General features: G+C 36.6%; 1 long non-coding RNA gene across 1 annotated transcript in view; it reads left to right on the forward strand.

Annotated features, from left to right (window-relative positions):
- The first annotated feature begins 1949 nt into the window (after positions 1-1949).
- Positions 1950-17782, forward strand: part of LOC127679813 (uncharacterized) — a 47398-nt gene continuing 31565 nt past the window's right edge. Inside the window, exon 1 of the long non-coding RNA XR_007976908.1 lies at positions 1950-2218. This is a non-coding gene — a long non-coding RNA (uncharacterized LOC127679813). The remainder of the gene's footprint in view (positions 2219-17782) is intronic.

Here is a 17782-nt window from a genome sequence, read left to right on the forward strand (position 1 = left end):
GCATATCTGTTTTTAAGGCTGGAGTTCATACAATTCTAGGGCTTTCTGAGAAAGCTCTAGAAAAATAGAAAGAAAGAAAGAAAGAAAGAAAGAAAGAAAGAAAGAAAGAAAGAAAGAAAGAAAGAAAGAAAGAAAAGAAAAGAAAAGAAAAGAGAAAGAAAGAAGCATTTTAGTTATCAAGATACCTATTTACAAATAACCAATAAAAAGTTACGACTGAAACTTGTTTGCACGTCCCCCGAGAATCACAACACCCAGAACATGTATCAGTGGCTTCAGCCTGTGGATGCTTTTCTTGTAGTCAACTCATACTTATGGTCCTGGCCTTGTAGCACACACATAGAGATTCAGCCTCCAGATTTGAATCATAAATCCAAATGATTCAAGGTAGGGGGTGGGGAAGGATATCACTGCACGTTACTTAGACAACTAGCAGTAACAAAGAAGTTTCTGTGACAAGCTGCCTAAAAATAATCCAATCTATCCAAACAAAATATGTTCCCAACTCAGATTTTCCTTAATGTTTCTCAGGTGCCTGAATAATTCCAATACCACTCTCATAGCTCGGGAAAAAGTGTCAGTGGAAGAACAGTAGACATAACCTGTCAGAAATAAATATCTGATAATTCCAATGCCACTCTCATAACACTGGAAATTTTTCAATGGAAGAAACAGTAGACATAACCTGTCAGAAATAAATATCTGATAATTCCAATGCCACTCTCATAACACTGGAAATTTTTCAATGGAAGAAACAGTAGACATAACCTGTCAGAAATAAATATCTGATCATATGAGCGTATTATGAGAATGTCTCACAAGGACTTGGAATGGTTTTCCATAGAAAACCAGAAACTAGAGCTTAGACTCTAAGCAAATATATGGAGAGAAATATTGAAGGAAGGGGACTTTTATCAGATCTAGAACTCTGAAAATATCTGCGGGGTAAGTTTATAACGTCAATGATTGAAACCTGATAGGCTTAGCATCAAAAGATAAGTATCATTTGAAACGTATCAGCTTCTCAATCCCCATAGGCCAACATTTGAGCAGTCCCAGTAGCCTTTTGCTTTCTATAGCTGGGGCATGTTACCCAGTTTCACATCTGCACCTACTTTTCTCTAGATAGGGAGGAATATGAAGGTCAGAAGACTGAAACAGGAAGCCCTGAGAGCTGTGTCCATGGTAATAGGTATTTCAGAACACACTCAGGCTATATCATCTTGCTCTCCATGTTTGCTCTTCAGGAGATATAATCCCCTGGCCCTGTTAATCACTTGGTACTGGACTTAATCATTTTTTAAAAAGAAGATCAATACTACCACCAGCTTCTTCAGATTCCTCACATATATACTGTAAACTCAGGTACTAGGCTCACAGTAGTCACTCAGTGAAAGTTAGGCATTATTATTATTTGGAAACTCCCAGGCATTTCGAAATGCAATTTCTAAAACTATAGCAGGATTTTTGGCCTTATTTCTACTGTCCTGTTTAACACTAACTTTAGCATCTTTCCAAGTCCAGTTCATAAGTATCTACTGCTGCTATTCTTGGCCATTTATGATTCTTAGCAGCACCAAGTATGGCGTTTCCAAACCACAACTAATTTCCATCACAACTTCCAGTGATCTGTTGTCTGTTTATTTGCAGAATTGGTCATAATTTAGTCCTTTCTGTATAAATTGTCTACATTAGCTCTTAAAACTCTGCAGTTGTCTACTGGGGCGCCAGCATTTGGATGGGTGTTATAACACTACATTTTCTCTTCATTACAAGTCCTAAAAATAGGGTGCAACTGACTAACGTTTTCAGCCTTCACAGTAAGATTTGGTTTGTCAGGAAATGGTGTGGGAGTAGTTCCCATATTCACTGAAGGTGCAAAGTGCAAAACAAAAATAACTCAACAAGAGTTTAACAGCCCTTCTTTATGTACGTTATTTACAAAGGCCACAATCTGGAGTTCCAGGCACAGCTTTGGGAAGCTTAGGAGATCCTTCTGGAAGGGAGAATTATGCCAATATGGAGTGCACGAAGGGGAAAAAGTATAAGGATAGACAAGGTTGAGTTTACTGTCTCTGCCCTCTTCATCAGTAGTATTTGCATGCATGCTTAAATGTCAACAGGACTTTAATTTTGGCCAATTTAGAACAATGCTTCAATAATGCAATTCACTCAAACACAGGGAAGCAGCTCTCCATTTTCATCTCCATCCTCTCTGGTGAGTGTCTTTGAGTTGTTTTATTTTATCTGCAAAGGAACACATGTTGCATTAGCAGGTCTTAATTGTCTTTGTACTTTCTGAGGCTTCATAATGTTTGGCACAAATATTTTGCAAACATGGAGACATTTCAAAATTATTGTTCTTCTACCCTTCAATAGAAGTTCTAAATGTAGCTAGGAGAAAACCTCTCTCTTCATTAATGTGACTTCCATAGCAAACAGTAAGCACTGATGTTTGATTTATTTCATCTCCTCACTCTCACATATTTTTGATGTACCCATAATTCTCAGATGAACATAATTAAATAAGTTGCTGCTCTTTTGTTTAATTTATTGTTCCTACCCTGATGTTAGTGTAGTTGCATTACAGATGTAGAAGAATGTTCTAGCATGTAACATAACATTGGGAATAAATTCTTTATTTTCCTGCCAATGAAATATTACAATAAACACCATTCATTCTCAAGCAAATGATTTGGAATTACTCTGCTCTATCACTGGCTGCAGTGCACTTTAGGAGTTAATACAGTCACTCAAATGAAAGCAGAGATTTCCTGTTTTCATTTTAGGCCACATTCTCATCAAAAGTACTTTTTTTTTCAGTTTATAATTTGGAAAACTTTTTTTTGTGTACTTAAAAATCAGAATGAGAAGGCAAAATTGGTGAAGAGAGAAAAACACTACTTTTCTTTTTGTGCAAGGCAAGAGGATGATGGATTAAAGCAGATGTGGAGTGTTTGCAGTTATATAAGACTATTAGTGACTCTGCTTGTTCTGGTTTTTGTAATTTGCCCATGTCCTACTTTATATAACTCAATCCATTGTGAGCCAAACATGAAATAAGTGCGCACAGTATTCCACATTTCATTTTGTCAGCATATTTTTAAAGTGTAGAACAAACACAAGAGACATCATGGTTCGTGAATAGAGAACAGAGTATTTTTCACATCCCAGGGACTGATAAGCACAAGGTTAAGGAGATTAAAAACAAAACAACCACAGTGAACAGATGTGTTTGCTGTCGCGGATAGGGGAGCTTATCCATTTACTTCAATTAACAACAAGAGTGAGCACATCGATACTCAAGCATGTCTGATGCCTTGATTTTTTTTTTCCAATTTGACAGGTAATAGTGGGGCTGGGAAAATGTCACAACAATTTAGTGCTGCCTCACTGACCTTAAGCAGTTCAGTGACAACATGCATGCAGTTTGCAGATTCCTTATGATTCATGATAATGCTGTTTCTGTCTGCTCCTATGATGGGTTTAAAACTCAGTGGCGATTAATGCTTTAAAATCACATCCTCTCATGGGTTGTTCATTTGGGTGCTAAGTAAAATCAAGTTCAAATATTTATGAGCAGTGTGAAAAATGTGGAAACTTTCTTTAGGACGGTGTCTTTTCACATTGAGTCATAAATGAAACCAACTATGTTTGACAAAGAAAGACTATTGCGTCATGTAGCCAAGCTGCTAACCACCCCTGTGCCCTAAAACATCTTGTCTAAATTTAAGCAGATTATGTCACAGAAATTTAAGTATATGTAAAAAGCTCATAATTTCACCATATGAGAGTAAATTATCCCTTCAGCAAAACCAACAGTGGTACCCAAATACAATAGTATCTGCATACTATATAAATGCTTTTCTTCTAACAGTAAAGCTTAGCTAATAACCACAAGAAACAAGAGAAGGGAACTGGTATTTTTAAGAGAAAAATAAGGTTCTATTTGTGCAACTCTAAGAGTTAGTTCAGGAACATGCCTGGGAGGCTCCATGAAAGTATCATGGAACTCAGGCAAAGCTGAGTCCATGCATGAGTTTCTCTCTTCATCAGAGCAATATCAGGCCACCTGCTCATCTCCACAGCTTCAGCCATACCTTCTTACATATGAGGAGCTCATCTGAGGTTTTCTAGGGAGCAGCATACTTCGAGACTGCTCAGAGCCAAGTTAACAGAATGTCTTTAAGAAAAGATGCATTAACTATGAGGCTGGGGCAGAAGTGTTCCTTAGGTCACCCCAATGATAAAACCGACATGTGGTCTCTTCATTGTGATCACCTCAATAACTCAACATGCTCTCAATTCTGTGAGGCTTTGATGGACACCCCAGTACCCTCAACATGCTCTCAATTCTGTGAGGTTTTGATGGACACCCCCATACCCTCAACATGCTCTCAATTCTGTGAGGCTTTGATGGACACCCCAGTACCCTCAACATGCTTTCAATTCTGTGAGGCTTTGATGGACACCCCAGTACTCTCAACATGCTCTCAATTCTGTGAGGCTTTGATGGACACCCCAGTACCCTCAAGATGTGTCGTGTGTTCTCTTATCTTTATTGCCATTGTACTTATTCATAATGAGTGTTTTGTTTCTGAAATTACAGGGAAGATCCACAGATGTGTTTTACTTGTCTTTAAATAATATGATTTGAAAAACTAGCATGTCTCTAATCCTACATAAATACTCCATACGCATTTGAATTACACTGATTGTTGATGCCATATCAAAATCCTTTGGGCAATTCTGTCCTGGAGGAGCTATAACTTAATAAAGAGACAAGACAAAGTAGAATAAACAACTGTTATACATTATGTTGTGTGTTACCCCAATGATAGGAAAAAATATAATATCGTAATTACAGTGTGGAAGTCCTAAGCCCAGGCTCGGAGGGTGCATCTTTCTTTGGAAATAGGGCCTTTACAGATGGAGTGAAGTGAAAAGAAGGTCATTAGTGTAAGCTTAACCTAATGTGAGCAATATCCTTAAAAGGAGGACAATTTGAACAGACACATAGAGGGAGGGTCAAAATCATCAAGCAATGGGCTGTCTGTCTCTAAGAAGAGAAGAAAAGCCTGGGAAAGGTTCTTCATTCCCTCCTCAAAAGGCAATCACTCAGGGCAGCTCTATCAAAGATTTCAAGTTTCCAGGATTGTGAGGAGAAATATTTGCTTGGTCTAAGCCAACAAATTTGTGATATTTTGTAGTCATATCCCTAAAAGCTGAAGACAAGTCTTTGAGTTAATCTTATTAATAAAAATGGCTAAAATGAAACAGTGTGGAAAAGCATAGTAGCAATTGTCACATGAGGTAGATGACATAAGGAGACAAATATGATCTCTATGGAGTATGATAAAAATGGGGAGACTGCCTTCTCCATTCGTAAAACAAAAGAAAATAAATGATATCTCCGCCATGACAATTCTGCACTTGCCCAGCGTTCAAATGCTCTGGGTAATATGAGAATGGATCACAAGTAAAATGGGAAATTATATTTTCAATAATCAATCAGCCAGTTCTGCAAAACTGATTATTAAAATGTCTTCATTTGATTACCAGGGTGAAAATATAAATAGAAAATAACAATTCTCAATGTTGTGTGCATATTGATAATGTGATGGCCAGAGGAACCATATTCATTCTTAACCTGAATACATTTTCAAGCTTTATTAATAACCACAATAATATAGGTCTGTTGCATTAACTGTGATTTACTTAGGCTTATCATTATGATGACTATAGGTTAAGCTAAAGGGACTGCTGTTTCCTGAAATGAAAAAGGAACAAAGGAACAAAGAGAGGCAAGTTTAGTGAGATAATACATCTGGTGGCAGGGGGAAGAAAACACATAAAATGCAAGTGTAGAACTTATTTATTTACAGTGACTGAGATAACTTTCCAAAGAAGAAAATATTTTTGATTGGTTTGGCAGTTTTGTTTTGAAATTTTGTTTTTGATTTCAGCATCACAGAGCTTAATTTTAATTTTCTTTTTTTAAATATTTTTATTTTCTATATTCTTTGTTTACATTCCAAATGATTTCCCCTTTCCCGGATCCCCCCTCCCCATATGTCCCATAAACCTTCTTCTCTCCATCCTTTCTCCAATCACCTCCCTCCTTTTTCTCTGTCCTTACATTCCCTTCCCATTCTAGATCAATCCTTTCCAGGATCAGGACCCTCTCCATACTTCTACATGGGAGTCATTTTGGGACCTCATAAAATTATAAAGTTTCTGTAAGGCAAAGGACACCGTTAAAAGGACAAAACGGCAACCATCAAATTTTAATTTTCATTCAGAGAAAAGCATCGCTCCTGTTCTATGGGGGTAGGTCTCAATTGCAAGAAAATTATTAAGAGCTGAACAGGGGAAATGGAGTATTTTGGTTTTAAAATAGCACATATAATCTATCAACATATTAAACCAAAGGAATGAAAAGTACACAGGTTCTGTCCTCAGTCTTTATTCCCAATCTAGAACCCAATGTGATGGTGCATATAATTCCCTAAAGCTGTTTCATTAGAGCCACATACATCATTACTCAACAGGAAAAAAATAATAATAAAAAAAAATAAAGACTCTTCCAAGAAACCTTTGTGAACAGATATAATGCAGTCAAATGAAAAATATTTCAAGTGTTAATTTGATTCAAAGATTCTAAAGTAATAAATTCTCCATGCTCTAGCATTCTGCTTCCTGATATATATTCTCCTTAAGTCAACAAATCCTTATTCATCCCGGAGTGACTTGGGTATATGCTTGGCCATATACTGTGTTGGTATATGCTTGAAAGTATACTATCTAAGCTCTTAGTTTATTCTAAAATAGAAGCACACTACTATATCTAATAGATAAAATACATTCCATTTAGCTAGAAAGACATCTTCCAACTACTTATGTATATTTACAAAATCAACTTACAACTATTTTGAAAGAATGAATAGCTTTGTAGTTTCACTCTAAGTAAAAGATAAGAAAGTGCACAGAAATAACTTTGGTAGTGTGTGCAGAACAGGTACACTGTAGATTTCCTGTAAGATAGCTACAAACCTGTCACAAGTGACTTACACTGCCACAGTTTCCATCAGAATAGAAAGGACAGATATGCTACCCTACACTTTCAAGAGATTAAACTAATGCCAGTCATGGGGATTAAGTAGGAATTGAGTTGGAAGAGAGCTCAATAGGGTCGCATTAAAATCTTCTTTGGTACTACACTTTTCTTGCACTTATCTCTGAAAGGCAATCTGGCCTTAAATATGTCTAAAGTCTAACCACTGTCTTAGTCTTCACTAGGGTGGGTGGAGATCTATCACATGAACACATGGACAGAAGTATCTGCCTTCAGCTGGGTGTTTTAAACTGCCAAGAGTTCTTTCTGCAAGTCCTCCCTCAGCTACTTTGGCCTTGCCCTGTCTATCTTCCAATCCTAGGTTCTCCCTCTATCCCTGTCCCTTTCAGATGACCTGGTTTCTACTTCCATAAGCAAAAGAAAGAATTTCAGGGCCTAAGATTGAATTGCTTTCCTCAATACTTCCAAAAAGGCATATATCTGCTGCCTTTGCCCTCCGTGATAAAGGTTTTGAAGGCAGTTTACCTCTGGAGCAGTGACTGGTCCAAAGACTCGGTGAACTCAGGAACACTCATTCTGTTCCTACTTGATAGCAGTAAAGTGGTACAGACTCAAAACACTGAAGGTATTGTAGGACAGATCTCGTGGAAGTAGGTAGCAGGTTTCAAGTATGTCTTCCAGGAAGACACCAGGAATACTTTTAAATCTTCCTCAAGCAACATAAGATAGTACCTGTAACCAACCACAGATACTTATCTCAGCTTTGGGATCCAGTGTTTTTATCAGAGAAACACATATAGGTCTATAGAACCATGCCACCTCAATCAGTCAGATTCCAGCACCACCCTTCTCAGCTCAAAGTGACATTAGCAATAAATCACACTGCCAAGATACTCTTATCTGTTCAAACGGGTACAACGTGATGGCCCAAGAATGAGGCATAAAAAACCATTTACAGTGTTGTAACAGTCAGTGACAGGCTGCTTTTCTACCACATGAAAGCCTTGCGTTTGATGCAAAAATTCATATTGAGACAGGAATTTTACAACCTCACATTTTATCCACCAGGAGCTAAGTGAATGGCAGTCTTGAAATTAGGCCTTTCTTTGAGATCTGTAGAAGATAAGTAAATAGGGCCAGAGAGTTTAACCTTCCCTGCCCATTTTTCTTTTAAACTCTCTTGCTTTTCTTTTTCTGTCCAAGTATAGTATTTTGTTCTATTTCTAATCCCTTATTCCTATGTGTGTATTTTCTCCTCTCTGAAATTCTATATGAAATTATAGAAAGGATTCCCTTTTAATCAAGTGCAAGAATGTTCAAAATTAATTACAGAGACTCTCAGTTCCATCAAAATGGAGCATATCTCTGTTTCATTTAATTTAGAAGCCTTGAGGGGAAACCCTAACAAACAAACACAACAAGGAATCTGAACTTCCTATGGAAGTTGGGAAGAGAGTAGTGGCTGACTAAAGACCTCAAGACTAGGGAAAGCCTAAGCCAGTAAAACCTACACCCGTCTTTGTGTTTTACTAGTTCCATCTATGTATATCTCTGAGTTATGTACATTCAGTGAAAAAAACGTGCCAAGAAAAGCCATTGCCTGGAAGCAATGAGACTCACTAACATGGAGCCTAAAACCAGACATTCTTGGTTTTGGCAACAGCCATCCCATTTTCCCTCATCCCTAGCGAACACATATACATCATTGCTAGGGGTTCAGGAAAATTGAGCTAGAATTTGAAAGGAAATCTTCCAGCCTACCTCCAGAACAGAAGGAAGCAGCTAGTCAGCTCCTCCAGAACTGTGTGCTAAATCATCTGTCTCAATTGAACATAAAGGCCTCACCCTTCCCTCCTCAACATGCTGTCAATGTGCACAAAGAGACAACTGATCATCTAGTCCTTTCCTGGCCATCAAGTGTGCTTCAAAACCATAGTGAGTGTCTAGAGATAAGCAGAGCATCCTCCTGCCTTAGTAGTAAAATGAGGAGGAAGGCAACAAGGGAAAGAAGATGCTGTCACCACCATACTGTGTTCTTTATCTGTGCATAAACCTTCCAAACAATCGTCAAACAATGAGAAATTGTCAGAAATCAGCTAAACAACATGTGACCAAGCAAGAAGATCTTAGTATTTACTAAAAGCAAACTTAAAAAATTAAAAATGGGAATATGCTAAACTATGTCATATATACCCAACAGGATAGTAAAAAACAGCTTTGATGTGCTGAGCTACACAGAACAAGAGACTCCAAAACAAAAATTCCAGTTCCTACATCAATACCCTAGAGTAAGCAAAGCTAACCAGGCTCTGAGTGAACAGAAAAAAATGTGGTAAAAAGAAAAAAATCAATGACACTTAAAACAATGAAATATGTAATGAAACAAAAAGCTGCTTCTTCAGAAAGGCCATTAAAATTGGCAAGCCTTTACCAAGGCTGATGAGACAGTAAGACAGAAGGTATGAAGTCCCCATTTGAAGAAGGAACAGAGGATTTACTGTGGATTATTGATCTATTGAAGAAACAATCACTAGATATGATGAGATGCTTTATAACAATAAATGCAATAATTTCGAATAAATGGACCAAGTTCCTAAAAGAACAGTGTATTCAGCCAAGATGTAAAGGGTGACTTGAACAGCTTGTTACTTCAAAACTGAATTTATATTTAAAATCGAGCTCTTAGAAATCTTCAGTAGTAAATGATATTCCTACAGAATTTTTCCAAGCATTTGAAAAATTAACATCAATTTTATAAACCTCTTATATTAATGGATAGAAATAACACTGCTGGTAAATTTGATGTAATCAATATTATAATCAGACAAAAAGTAGACAAAGATGAAAACTGCAAATAGCTGCCACCAAATTAATCACAAACTCTGCAATATAGAGTCAGCAAATCCAGTTTAGTAATATAGACAATCCATCATACATCATGACCTAATGACACTTGTTTCAGTTATACTGACTAGTTTCAGTATTGAAACATTCACTATAGCAATCAGCATATGGGGAGCATGAGAAAACACAGATTCATTAGCACAGAAGTTGACACAGAAGAAAACTTAACAGAGTCCCTGGTTTTGTGATTTTTAGGAACCAGAAACCTCTCCAAGTCAGAGATTTTATTTTTCAGGTTTTTTTTTTTAAAAAAAAAAACATAGCTAACATCTAAAAATTCTTCTCTAAAATCTGGAACATACTATTCAATATACAATAAAAATTAAAGACTGTACTGAAAAGAAAAAGTATTGAATGAACATAGATTAGAAAAGCTGGGAAAAAAAGTTTTCTTATTGTTAATTGATTGGGTCATTTTTCACTAAACCTACAAACAACAGCAACAGAAAACTGAATTAAGGAAGGTCAGAAAACCAGTGAGTACCTAATGGCTACTTCTCTTTCTAGTCATTCCTTGGCAAATATATTAATCAATTCTCCCCTTAAAATAAGTATGTGTGGGGGTGATGTTCGATTCCGTGTCTAAAAATCCTACTATTTTATAAGATAAATATAATTTTGTTTTAAATTTATATACAAATTCATTTATAATAAAAATCATGGCTTTGCAACAAAAGAAAATTAGGCCTGACTGCATAGCGATCAAGACAGTGCGGTATTTGCACAAGACTGAGCACACATGCCAATGGAACTGGATCGAGTCTAAAAAGGGTCACACACCCACACATGAGGAAAGCCTTAGAAGAGGAAGGGGGGCCCTGTATCAAATAATGCTAATGCAAGCAAAGGGATACCACAGAACAACAAAAATCCTTAATGTCACATCACATCTTTTATAAAAGTCAGCTCAAAATGTATCCAGGGCATAATTGTAAAATATAAAAAGTATAAAAGCTTTTTTATAAACTTAAAACAGTTCATGATCTGAGTCTAAGCAACCCACCCCACTTGCCACAAAAAAGAAAAATAACCTTAACTCAGCAATAGACAATGAACAATGTGATTGCTAAAAATCGTATTTCTTATAAGCATAGGAGAATGCAAAAAACAGGGACAATATGTTGGTAAAGCATTTGTGTTGGAATGGACTACTACATAGTATAAATGGTTCTCAGAGATAAATATTCAAATACAACTTTGAAAGACACAAGTATCATAATCACACATACAACAGACACACATACATCAAAGAAACATGTGAAGAGATCTTAACATGTGCAACCAGAAGAAATGTAATTAAGACCAAAATATAATCCATACTTGTTTACATAGTAAAAATTTAAAAGTCACCACAAAACATAATGATAGCAAAGATTTTTTTAAAAAACTGGTTAGTAATTGAAATCTTATAGGAAATTAAGAATATTGTGCGTATTTGGAAAAACAGTCAGTAGTTTTCTACAAATCTAACCTAGAAAGCTCCATATGACCAAACAATTTAGCCTAAAGAACTGGAATGTAAGGTTTACACATAAAAATATTGAACATCAATGTTTATAGATGCTCAGCCCTATTGCCAGCTGTGGTGGCACACGCCTTTAATCCCAGCACTTGGGAGGCAGAGGCAGGCGGATTTCTGAGTTTGAGGCCAACCTACTCTACAGAGTGAGTTCCAGGACAGCCAGGGCTATACAAAGAAACAGTGTCTTTAAAAAAAAAGATACTTAGCCCCAAACTAAAAAACCCAATCCTTCTATATATGATTACACAAACTGATACACTCAGACTACATAACCAAAAACAAAAAATTCTTTACATACTGCCTTATGCCAGATAATTTTCAAAGAAATTATGCTGTGTCACTGAACTAAACAAAACACATCAAGACAAAACAAAACAGCAAAGCAAAACAAAACATATTTTTTGTTTACCTACAAGCAAACGATGATTACAAAACAAGGAATTGACCACATTACACTATGTTGTAAGTAAGGAGTGGTTCTTTTGTTTGCAATTAATTTTCTAATTCTCAGTTTGGTATCTGAAACTCATTGTAGTGTGTCTCTCAGCATCCACCAATTGTCTAGCTTCTATAATGCCTGACATTAAGTCACAAAGTGTTGTGGTACATGATTTCTACTTCCAAATTTTGATAAATATTTTTTTTCAGATTATACACTGATTTGTTTCTTCATTGAAAATCCCCCATTTTTCCTGTAATGTTTCTCAGGCACATAATGATCTTTACATTATGTGCTTCTCTGATGGTGACTGCCATTTTTGAGTGACAGTAATACCTCTACAGACAGCATCACTTTCTTCAGTGATAGGATGTTCAAGTCAGAATTAGTGATGTGATTTAACCTTAATAACCTTTAAGAAATAATATCCAAAAGCATGCAGTCTGCACAGGACCCGTACATGTGTAACCCAGATGGGATCTCAGGACTGAGAGGGATAGGCCAGAAGCCTACACAAAAGTGATCTCCCTTGATCACCACTTGCAATTGACAAGCTTGGTTTTCTTTCCAATGGACTCTCACTGGGTACAGAAACCACGCTTAAGGGTAAGAACCATTCTTAGCAAGAGATGACCAAGAGTGAATAGTATTTTTGAAATGGTTTTTTTTGGTTTTGTTTGTTTATATTTGTTCTGACTGTGGTTTGCTTGTTGCTGTTTTGACTCACAATGCTTTGTCTGGCATTTTTGATTTTTAACCTCACAGATCTTTTACATATATATCACTGCTTCTGAATTCATTTTATGGGTTTTCAACACATGCTAATGTGAGTATTTCAAGATATGTATGGTTTCTTGTGCTTTTTTTCTAGGTTTCTTTTTCTGGCTTTTTTTCCCTATTCTTGTGTGTGTGTGTGTGTGTGTGTGTGTGTGTGTGGTGGAGCATGGAGAAGCTGGAGGGGACTCTAATCAGAAAATATTGTATGAAAAAAACTTTGCTGTTGGTTTCTTTTTGTCTTTTTTCTGTTCATTTGTTTGTCAACATCTCTTCTCTGTATAGCCATGGCTATCCTCTCTCTCTCTCTCTCTCTCTCTCTCTCTCTCTCTCTCTCTCTCTCTCTCTCTCTCTCTCTCTGCCAGTATGAGGTTGACCTTGAACTCTGTATGTCTCTCCCTCCAGAATACTAAGATTAAAGGGGTGTGCTCCCATTGACCAGATAAAATCTACTTTCAATAAGATAAACAATAAAACCATTATAGATTTACTCCCCCACCTCACACCCACCAAAATGATCAGTGTCCCGTGCCCATCATCTGACTTTGAGTTTCCATGTCATGGAATCATGGCGCACTTTCATCAGAGGAAATCGTTTAATCAGCATGAGACTGCAATTCTTTTCTCTCCAGAATTACCCTGTGCAAGCCCTGACTTATAAAAGCCTTCCTTCTCTAACACCAGAGCTAATTCTCACACTAACATCTGCCCAGCAAACCTCCTGGCTGTCTGGCTCCTGTTTCCCACAGCAATGGCTCTCCTAAGATGACTTGGGGTGACATGGCCAATATGACAGCTATCTACAGAAAATTTGTACAGCCTACTGACACACCATTGTCATTGAGGCAGGGGAGTTTAATCTAGTACCCTAAAAATAGTTCTCCCCTGACACATCTGCCCCACTAGTGGATCATACCTGAACCTTCTCGGCCTCAGCATTCACATTTTTGACCCTTAGTATGGCAAAAACAGATGGACTAATTCATTTGTTCTCTAGGAATAGTTTTATCTCAGTTAGTATAATTATAAATAACAACAGTAGAAAGACATGAGGTTCAATTGAGCAACAGGTATTCAACTAAGTTGTCCTTCAAGTCTTCCCCGCAATGCTCACATGCAAGCACATAAATATACCTAGAGGCTTATAGCTTTATACATTCATATTTTTTCTATATGAAAGACTAGAAATTTCATATGGCGCTTCTATGAGTGATAACTAAATATTACAAAATATGTAATGTTTTACTGAAATTAACTATATTGGACAAATCTAGGGATGATATTACCTTTTGTTCTCTGTACATTAAATACATGCTTTCTATTTTCTATTGGTCTCATTTATGTAAATTAAAAAGGAAACACGCATTTTTGTCAAAATGAGTTTTCCATTTGAACTATTTTCTTCTTATAATTACTTACAAAATTAATGTCTTACCTTGCCCACTAAAGCAAATTCATAAAAATAATAATCCCAATTAGCAAAACTTACCAGTGATCGCTCTTGCTAATGAATGCTGATGCAGATGTAAAAGTATATATCTCAAAAGAAATATTGATAATTACTAGAAAATCTGGTGAAGAGAAAATATAAACAATAAAACACTTTCACATTTATTGTAAGAAAAATTAGCATATTTATATTAAAAATGAAAGTAAATATAGAAATTAACAAACATTACTTTTAGAAATATTATTTATCAAGAATAAAATCTTTATATTTTTCTAGACTGCATTAGCTAAGTTATTTGGAGACATTAAAACCAATAAGCATTTTAATTCTCCTTTTATGTAGCTACAGTAATGGCAGCACAAATCACAAATAAGTGGAAAATCAAGAGAAAATAAAAGCAAGCTCAAAATGAACTTGTTTTAGTCTCTCCCGAGGTCATTAATGCCACAATAGAGTCGAAAACAGCTAAGAATACCAGGCCAAAAAAAAAAAAAAGTCCCACTTGATTTCACAGGGCTTAACCCTTACCAAATTATATCAGATTCATTCTCTTCAGAGAAGTCTAAATGCTAGATAATAGTTTTAAGAACATCAAAGGCAAAAAATTAGCATTAACTCATGCATTTAATTTCCCATTCATGAACACAGTTTCTATTATTGTGTTCAAGCTATGTAAGAGATAAAAAAGAGATAAGAAAAATAGTACAAATGAAAAGTTGAGAGAGATTTCTTCCAGCAGAAGATTAATGTCACAGGAAATAATCTGGAAATTATGGCAAGTCAGAGAAAAGTATCCATATCTGCAGCGCCCAGCTCACTATGGCTTGAACGGTACATGCTTGCTCTTGGAATACGGTTGGAGGAGATCCTTGCTTTCTTTCTCTGGCTTCCTCTAAAACAATGGTTAGAGCAGTGGTTCTGAACCTTCCTAATGCTGTGACCCTTCACATTGTGGTGACATCCTACCATAAAATTATTTTGTTGGTACTTCATAACTGTAATTTGGCTACTATAATTAATTTATACATATGCATATGCATATACATATGTGTGTTTCTATTGCACTTGAGAAGCACTTCTAAGGGGTCATTCTCATGTTGAGAACCTGTGTTATTTGCAGTTTATTAAGGATATCTATGAGATTTATTGAACACACAGCACACTTGTGGCTATTGTATATGCAAACACCTCTCTCTCTCCTATTCTCTCTCTCTCTCTCTCTCTCTCTCTCTCTCTCTCCCTCCCTCCCTCCCTCCCTCCCTCCCTCCCTCCCTCCCTCCCTCCCTCCCTCCTTCTGTGGGGCGGTAGAGGGGATATGTCAGCCATTAAAAACCTAAAAGTATTGAGATAAACTTGTTATTATCACTAAAGTCACCATTGAAAAGTCCATGTTGCCCCTTTGCTCTCTGAACTCCAGTTAAGGCTTTGTTGCCCAGCTGTTTCTGCAATTTGATACATAGGTGAAGTGACAGTATAAGTTAAAAAAAAAAAACTGTTCATTGCGGGTTTGTTTGCCCACTCAATCTCCAACTGATAGTTGTAAGTTATTTAAAAGGCAGAAGAGAAAGAACACACAGAATATTAGGGGATAGATGCAACTCCACTCATCAACAACAAATCATACCTAGAGAAATTGAAAAGACAAATTGTTTCCACTGACAGTATTAAAAAATACAAGTGTTCTCACTTGTTTTAAGTAGGATAGTTTTTAAGTTGGATTTATAACTTATATTTATATCACTATTGAATATTTTCTAGACAAGGAATTAAAGTACCCTGAGACACAGAAACTGAACATAGTAGCCATTAGGAGCCATGCAATAACTGACAGGCATCAAAGAGAGATTTGCATACATTCTCCAACCTTCCCACATAAAAAGCCTCTGCAAATATTAACTTTAATTTTATAGACCAGTAAACATACAACAGATTTTTGAGTTATTTTTTTCAAACTGAATAGTGAAACATATTGGTCAAATAAAGTTAATTCAAATAACAAATAAGTCACAATATTATTTCTTTGTGAAAACAATAAACAATAAAAATGTACAAATGCAATTTAGTACAGTACATACAGCACACAGACACACACACACACACATACACAAACAAACAGAAACACACACATACACAACATAGAACCATACAAAAAACTCATGAATGCAGAAAGGATCAAGACCTCCAAATAAAATCATATACACTGAAACTAATAGAAGAGAAAATGGGAAAGTCCTTGAACACATGAACACAGGGGAAATTTTCCTGAAAAAAAAAACAATGGCTTATGCTCTAAGATCAAAAATAGAAAAATGGGGCCTCCATTTTTCTATTAAAATCGCAAATTTTAATAATAAAATTGCAAGCTTCTGTAAGACAAAGGATATTGTTAATAGGAGAAAACAGCAACCAACAGACTGGGGAAAGATCTTTACTAGTCCTACATCAGATAGAGGGCTAATATCCAAAATATATAAAGTCAAAAACTTAGACTCCAGAATAACCTTATTAAAAATAGGAAACAGAGCTAAACAGAGAATTGTCAACTGAGGAAACTCAAATGGCTGAAAAGCAACTAAAGAAGTATTCAACATCCTTAGTCATCAGGGAAATGCAAATCAAAACAACCCTGAGATTCCTCCTAACAACTGTTAGAATGGCTAGGAATATAAACTGAGGTGGCAGCAGATGCTAGCAAGGATGTGTAGACACAGGAACACTCCTCCATTGCTTGTGGGACTGCAATCTGGTGCAACCACGCTGGAAAACAGTCTGGTGGTTCCTCAGAACATTTGACATAGCAGTACCTGAGGACCCAGCTGTACCACTCCTGGGCATATACCCAGAAGATTCTCCAACATGTAATAAGGATACATCCTCCACCATGTTCATAGCATACTTATTCATAATAGCCAGAAGCTGGAAAGAACCCAGATGTCTTTCAACAGAGGAATGGATACAGAAATTGTGATACATTTACACAATGGAGTACTATTCAGCTAGTAAATGCAATGAATTCATGAAATTCTTAGGCAAATAAATGGAACTAGAAAATATCATCCTGAATGAGGCAACCCAATCAAAAAAGAACATACATGGTATGTACTCACTGATGAGTGGATATTAGCCCAAAAGCTCAGAATACTCAAAATACAATTCACAGACCACATGAAGTTAAAGAAGGAAGACCAAAGTATGGATGCTTCAGACCTTATTAGAAAGGGGAACAAAATAGTGGGTGAAATGTGGAGACAAAGCATGGTGCAGAGACTGAATGGAAAGCCATCCAGATACTGCCCCACCAGGGGATCCATCATATATATTGTCACCAAACACAGACACTATTGTGTATGCCAAGAAGTACCTGCTGACAGGATCCTGCTATAGCTGTTTCCTTTAGATGCTCTGCCAGACCCTGACAAATACAGAGCTGGGTGCTTGCAGCCAACCATGGGACTGAGCGTGGGGTCACCAATGGGGCTGTTAGAGAAAGGACCCAAGGAGTTGAAGGGGTTTGAAGTCCCATCGGAGGAATAACAATATGAACCAACTAATAACCCCAGAGTTCCCAGGGGACTAAACTACCAGCCAAAGGGTACACATGGGAGGACCCATGGCTCC

Source organism: Apodemus sylvaticus, chromosome 3 (genome assembly GCF_947179515.1).
Source record: "Apodemus sylvaticus chromosome 3, mApoSyl1.1, whole genome shotgun sequence".
Classification (NCBI taxonomy): domain Eukaryota; kingdom Metazoa; phylum Chordata; class Mammalia; order Rodentia; family Muridae; genus Apodemus; species Apodemus sylvaticus.